General features: G+C 39.1%; 1 long non-coding RNA gene across 1 annotated transcript; it reads right to left on the reverse strand.

Moving 5' to 3' along the window:
* Positions 1–277: 277 nt before the first annotated feature.
* On the reverse strand, positions 278–7022 carry LOC144992576 (uncharacterized). Its single transcript, XR_013656644.1, has 3 exons — positions 2043–7022; positions 1399–1667; positions 278–1317 (listed from the first exon to the last, which is right to left on the reverse strand). It is a non-coding gene; the product is annotated as an uncharacterized LOC144992576 (long non-coding RNA).
* Positions 7023–7643: the final 621 nt, after the last annotated feature.

Genomic DNA, 7643 nt, shown 5'->3' on the forward strand with positions numbered 1-7643 from the left:
AGTTTTACATGTTAGTCTGTTCAAAGTTTGGAACATTTCAAGTCTCTTGAACTTTTGGTTGAGCTCAATAAATACTTACGTATTCCACACCTACAATATGTTTTAAATCATTTCAATTATTAGGAATTACTTTATAATGTAATAATTAAAAAAAATTAGTACTTCTTCATTTTTTACAATTTCATGTATGTATTTTAGTGATTTTCTCACATTTATTGAGCAATCTGTTTTTCTTGTGTTACTTAGTTTGATTTGATTGATTTTTTATTTATTTATTTATTTTAAGCATTGCAGTCAAAGCAATAAAGAATTTACACATATTGATTAAACTCATTACAGAAATGTTGAAATGCATAGATTAAAAAGACAGAAGATAAAACAAAACAAAAAAATAACTCAAATCCCATTTGCCTAATTAAATACAGTGGTCATTAGCTAAAGTCGAGTAGAGCTTGATTTATTGCTTGTAAAGGAGCGGAAACAGTTCATAGGTTCAACTAACAGCATGTTTCACCTTTATTTAAAATTAAAATAAAACACATTTTACCCCCAAACAGCTCTGAAGTTCAATGAAGAATGTCTCAGATGTTCAGCATCTTGTTTTGTTGTTCTCAGCTAATTTAACATTTGAAAATGCTTTTGATGGGGATCTAAATCTCCCCATTTTATGCCCATTTATGTCCTAAATCTATACGTATTTGCTGAAAGTGCACCTATAAGAAGTGGATGGGTAAATAATCACAAAGGTTTCCATTTTACCTTAAAGAAAGATTTTTAAAATACGGTAACATCAGGAAAGACATGCTTCTTTAAATGTATTATTAAAATTTAATTAAAGTAGTTGCAGTCAGGATTCTTTAAAATCTATATTAAAATTATTTACATCTATTGGTTCATTTGAATAACTTTGCTGAAGGTTTTTTCGTTAATTGGCAACATTTACTTCCACTTGAAGTTGTGCTCTAGTACCCCTTTTACTTTTGAGTTTATTTTATCTCTATCCAGGTCAGGGGGTAAAGGCAAAAAAAAGTTAAAATAATAAATGATTACAAATGATAAACAAAAACAGAAACATCGGGTCTCAGAAAGACAAACATGTTATAAGCCATGCAGAATGAAGAGCAAAGATGCTCCCAGCAGTCCACATCTGTTCCAGTGCCACTGAAAGTGTTGCTCAGGGAATCAGAAGCCAACCTCCTCCACCTTCACGATGTCCCATCGTAAAGGTGGAGGAGGTGTCCAACTGGCAAACAGACAGAAATTAGGTTGATAGCTACACGCTCCGCTTTTAGGAACCACCGTGGACACATCCTCTGCCTAAAAGGTTGGAGAAGAAGAATAAAATTATTTTGGGTTTAACAGACGGACAAAAATGAATCTGCAAGTGTAAAAACACACCATCAGAACTGCAGCTGCTTTGATCGGTCAGACATTTTTACGGCAGGCAGACTGTGTGGATTTTCAATTATACCATCTTAAACAGAACTAGTTAACTGATTGGTTCTGAGACAATTTGTTCCTGGTTTAAGCAAAAAGCAAAAAATTAGGCAGTTGTAGAAACGGGAAGTGTGTGTTTGTGTGTGTGTGTGTGTGTGTGTGTGTGAGTTACCACAAGGTTTCGCTGACAGAGAACTTCTGAGGTGTAAAAACAATGACGCCTGTCTGATCTGGATTTAGAAAACAAAATTAGACGTCTTTCAAGTCTTCATATTCATTTTTTTTACTTTGCTGAATAAAGCAAAAACTTGTAATTTATTCTAGTCCGAGTACAGAGCCCTGTGGTACACCATGACCCCCTAGTATGGAAAAGACTCATTTACATGAACAAACTGAACAGTATCTTTTTACTAAATTAATCATTTACATTTAATCAAACATTCTACATTTTTTTATCTTTGATAACTCCAAAAAAGCAAAAATGTTAAAAGGTTTTTATATTTCTAAAGTATAAAGTAATTTGTGTCTTCACAGCAATAGTATCAGCATGTTGACAAGGAATTTCCACGATCATCTTGACTGATTCTGAAGTAATGGTAAATTACTTGAGCCTTTTATATGAGTTGAGGGTCTTAAACTCCCACAAACAGCACACTGGGACCATGTCAGCCCGGCCAAAGGAAAGCCGGCAGGTTTATCCATTTCCAAAACTGCAAAATCAAAAAGACCAAAAGACATAAAAGTTTGATGACGGATATAAAATACAATATTCAAAAACCGTCACTTACAAAGCTGGGTGTCTGATGACTTGCATGGCTTGCTGACCAATAGGACTTTTCTTTCCAGCCAGACTCGCTCACATATGGTATATTTATGTGCAGACACATCCCTCGTTTGGCAGAGTAATGGCTGCCATATACATGCTTTGTTTTGATGTGTGGTTCTGCTTTACATGTGCAACGTCAGGAGTAAATGTGCACTTTATTGTGTCTGGAGGAAGGTTGAGCTTTGAACAGTTTATGGGTGAAACCAGATGAGATTTAGGCTGATGTGGCAGCAGTGGAGGTTGGGTTTCCCAGGGACTGTAAATGTAAAGAAAGACTTCCTGTGGGACGCTTTTTTCTGTTTGTAATGGACACTAAGAGACATAAAGCACCTTTCCGAATGTTCTGCAAAGACCCCTGTGATTTTTCTATGTTCCCGTGGCTTTAAAATATCCGTTGAAATCCTTAAGCTTTTAGGTCATCATTCAGCCCCTGTCCTTGCCTGCCCTGAATTGGTTATTTGGACCCAAACTTGGAGTGTTTGGGTCCAGAGAAAGACTCTCCTTAAGGTGTGGTAGAAGATTTAAAAAAAACTCTCTCACAGCAAAAACACAAAATCACACAAAGCGTTTGTGATAAAGGAAACAGGAAGTGATGTCACACGTCATTTTTTTTGTAAATTGTTTTTATGTTTATAAATTAGGATTGTTTATATTTCTAAAATTCAAACCCTGGTATAATTAATTGTTTCAATCTTTTCACGTGGACACGTTTTCTGAATTTGTTTTGAAACAAAATGTTTGGTTAAGTGGCCTGTGGGAGGGGCTAAGCCTTCTTTAAGGGGGGGGTCTTTTTTTTTTTCCTTCTTTTTTCCAGTTGTAGAAGGAGAGCAGTCCTGGTGGAGGTGACAAACTCTCCCAGAAACTGTTCATGGTTTCTTTGATCTGGTTTTGGACCAAAAAAAAAATATCCCAATAATTTTATCTGTACATTTCAGGCTGTGTCTCCTTTTTTTGAGCGTTTATTTCTCAACATCAAGAAAAAACCTGTCATGGTGTTTTTGTTTAATGTACTGTAGAACTAAAATGAACTTACTAGTAACTTTTCAAAAAATGTAAAAACTATTCAAAGACAAAATAACATAGCTTGTTGAGTCCTTTATCTCAAAAACATATAAAACATTATTTCCAGTTCAGTAAGTTTTTATTTACTTTACATCATTGTTTTTGAGCAGAAATTGTGTTTTGTTAACGGTCAGTGGTTTTGTTTCAGGAGACTGAATTTGCTTAATTTATACAAAATTGAAGAGTTTATATTAGTACAAATTAATTTACCATGAGTAGGACAGAAGTCGGAAAATAATATTATTTACGTCAAATTTCTGAGACTAAGCTATCTGTAAATGTGTATCTCATAATTATGGTCTAGAAATACATATATTTTGACTGTAAAAATAGGATATATTTGGGGAGAAAGTGTATAAGAATTTAAAGAAATAAGGCTAGTTTTTTGAGCAACAAGTGCTAATAAAGTATTTCAAATTGCTAGAGCAATATATCAAAATATGTGTGTTTATAGCTAATTTCAAGATTTAATTTGGTCTTAAAAGAGCAGGACATCACAACGTATTGTAAGAAACCTCACCAAGACAAATTTTACTCCATTGGTGGATTATCTTTTCACTCATAACAATAGAAAAACATCTAAAAAATGTATTATTTAATTTGTTTTGAGAAGGAAATTGGATCCAGTGTCTGAATTTGAAACTAATTCTCTGATTTTCTTTAGAAATGTGAGGAAGACAAGTTGTTTTTTGATTCTTTTTTCCGTCTGGTCATCTTGTTCTGAGTCTATAGTGCTTTTAGTTTTCATCATTCGAGGATTGTTGCCCTCTATTTGCCCTTTGTGTTACAGCTGCAGCTGATTTCTTCTTTTTTTTCTATTTTAAATCTTTGCCAGTTTCATCAGCAAACTCCTGTTTGATCATCTTGGCTTTTTTTTCTAAATTCCTCGGTCTTGACTTTAGTTTGAAAAAATTGGTCTGATGCCCGCTGGATGAGTTTATCGATTTAAAAAAACAAAAGAGATGTTATTCACTCATCTCTTCAGGTTGATCCCAGATGTTTAAAGTTGGAATACTGGGAGTCAATAAATAATTTAGAGGCAAATACACTGATATTATAAAAAAGGCCCACACAGTCCGCCCGGGGCATCTCTGAAAAAGCTACAGCCAGAGACTCCTAGTTATGCTTCTGCTGTATTTGAAAATGTAATTCATCTCTTCAGCCCAGAGGCTCTGACATGTGACAAGAATAATGACAAGAAACTCACTAATCAACAACCTGCAGACTCTGCGTTCTGAAGGATGGATGGCGGCGGACGACGGCCTACAAATGACAAGTGAGAGTCTGTGGATCTACAAGCTGGGGCGGTTGCCTTTGTTCCTTTTTTTTAATCACTTTTGTTCTTTATGTATGACCTGACAGGCGGGGGCGCAGCAGGGCTCTGCACATGCACGGCATGCCTGGCCTTGAGGGGCGCACAGCGGTGGCCACCACCAGGCAGATGGTTATTCTGACAACATCTGTCAGGCTGCAGAAATACCTCTGCCTTCTGAAACCCGCCCGTGTTCGGGAGTGTTAACACGCCATGTAATCACACCACGACTGTGAATGTCGTTATGTGTGAGGCTGGCGGAAGCTGACTTTTAAAAACAGGTGTGCGCTCATTTAACGTCTTGTGCTTTTAGGGTTTCTGCTTTGTTTAAGGCACATGAAGGAAGTCAAGCGTGAAAAGTTGTGGGTTCGGTTCTCTACTTTTCATTCATGATTTCCTTCTGAAGTCTTCATCAAAGAGAATACGCACAGCAGTGTAGCGTAGCAGCCCAGGTATCCCACAGAACATGAAACAACCCGTGATTGCTCACTAATGAGTTGTGGAAGATATTTGTGCGTTTTTTCACCACAGTTTGACTTTAGTTTGTCAACACCGCATTCTGCTTAATGGCGCCACGAGCGAGATAACCCGGTAAACGGTCGTCCTCTCCACTCACCCCGGTTCCAGCCTTTCTCAAGCTCTCATATCAAAGCAACCGTCTCTGTTGGCCCAAGATTTATGATGCAGTGGGGCTGCAGAGCTGTTCTCCTTGAGGTCTAAAGGGAGCCGTGGTGGATAGGGCGCTTTTGCAAGTCGTCCTCTGACGCACCACCCGCATGGTCCCCTGTCCTCTGGTATAAATCACATCGGTTGTTAAGTCCCACCTCAGAAGCTCTTCTGCCCTTTCTCACCGCAGCGATTTGTCTTCATCTTTACTCAATTAGAAAGAATAATGGCCAATGATACGGGGTCTAGATTTGACACTCGGTGACCGAAGCGCTGTGGAAATGACAGAGCAGGGACCCTCGTTTACCTCTGACAAATGGAGATGGCGGCACTTTGGAAATTCTCTGTCAGTTTTCGTACACCTGCTTCCTTTGACCAAGAGCTGCAGTACTGCTATGCTAAAAAAAAAAAATAAATATGAGCGCTGAATGGATTTATTGATCCAACTTGTGTCCAGTTCTATTGCAAAAGGTAATGTCATGCCCCCATCCAGTCTGTCAGAAGTGACCTTTTCTCAATTGACCTTTTGTGTCAGACAACAAAAAGAACAGAAAAATACTTTAACTAGAGACGGAATTAATTTTGTCTAAATGAAAGAATGAATCTTTGGCTATTAAGGACTTTACAATGCCGTCAGTGAAAACAAAGAAGCAAAAGAGACAATTAGAAATAAAACAAATTAAGGACAAAAATGAAGAGTAGAAAATAAAACCATAAAACCCCAAAGGGCAGTTAAACACATGAAACTCAGATAAAAACTAAGTCAAGTAAAGGTTAACTACAGAGTAATAACAGCCATTCTGACATGATAAGTCTTTAGCCGATGTTTAAAAGTGTCTGATATCACGGGCAGTTCTGGAGGAACATCATTCCAATAACTGAGTGCTGGTGGTCGACAACGCACGACCATCTGGACACATGAAACAAATGGGTTACGGGTTGCAGATCTTTAAACTCTAGATTAGCAGCGAACTGTTAAAAGCTCTGTTAAACTGGGAAAAGAGGTGCATCGCAGGCCCCCCTTAACTCTAACGAATGCTCATGAAGACAGTATTTTTTCCCACAACCCTCCGCTTTGAGGACTAAATGTAGAGGTAGGGAGAAGCCGTAGGGGTAGGGAATGAATTCTGATTCGGCCTTAGTCATGTGTGCCTGTATGGGGGGGTTGACCCGTACAGGCGCTGTAGGTTTTTGGGTTGTCCGGCTCCATGGAAGGTCGCAGAGAGGAGCCGCCGCATGTTAAGGGGGAACGCAGGTGTGCCTTGCAGTTCCCTCGAGGCTTGTGCGGCCACCTCAAGGGTTATCACTAAATTGGAACGTACCATCGTCGTGCGTGTGGCAAGTGTATCGTGGAGTATTTGTGAGGATAACAGAAGTTACATTCACTTATGACACACGGCTGTCGTATGGTTTCGCTGCCAGTGACGTGCGAGTAGTAACCCCTTACTGACCCATAACGAATGCTGCATGCACGAGGTGTGCTTGTGATCCATAAGTGCCCATTGGGACGGCAGTAAGATGTCACTCAAACACTCCGATTGTCTAATTTCCGCATTTCTAACAGTCAGGCTGCAGGAAGGAGCGTGCACGCATCACGTGAACAGTAATAGCAGGCTCCTTGCACAGTGCAAAGCAATAGGGAAGGTTTAAAAAATGAAAACTCAGTTGCGTCTCGCCTACTTCACTCTTACGTATTGCTTAGGTGTTCACAACGACCTGTCGCTCGCAGCATGCCCATAGAAAAAAAATTACGTATGCATCATCTCTCTATGGGTTCACTGAGCGGTCAACGACCGAGACATTTCATACGGACCACCTGAGTGGGCTTGAGTACAGGCGTGGCAATTTTTTGCCCGCAGACCACCCATAATGGTCGTTGTGACTAAGGCTTTAGGCGGTCAACACAAACTAATCAAAGAAAATGTGTAATCGCTTCACAATCACACGGATGTAATCTGTCATATTTACCTTTAATGATCGCAGTTTGACAGAAAATGCTCAAACATTTGTGCACATTATTTTTCAACAGTTTTTAACATTCGAAAGTTATCAAAGATATTGCTTTTTTGCTTTGTTTTTTCATGCAAGACTGAAAGGCAACCATGACATCAGAAATAGAAACGTCCCTTCTGTCAGCGTGAGAGGCGGGCAGACGTCCCTGAGATCACTCAGCTGCGCAGGAACCCACAGTTTTTCCCCCGAATGGAAGAAGGGTAGGGAGTGGAGAATGACCATTGCTTCATCTGTCAAACAGTGCACCACATCTGAAGGGCAGCCCAAGGCAAAGCCTATGACGGTTTCTTATTAAGCCCCTTCTTTGAAAAGCTGCTGCTGAAATGT

The sequence above is a fragment of the Oryzias latipes genome, chromosome 6 (assembly GCF_053564925.1).
Source record: "Oryzias latipes strain Hd-rR chromosome 6, Olatipes_Hd-rR_3.1".
Classification (NCBI taxonomy): Eukaryota; Metazoa; Chordata; class Actinopteri; order Beloniformes; family Adrianichthyidae; genus Oryzias; species Oryzias latipes.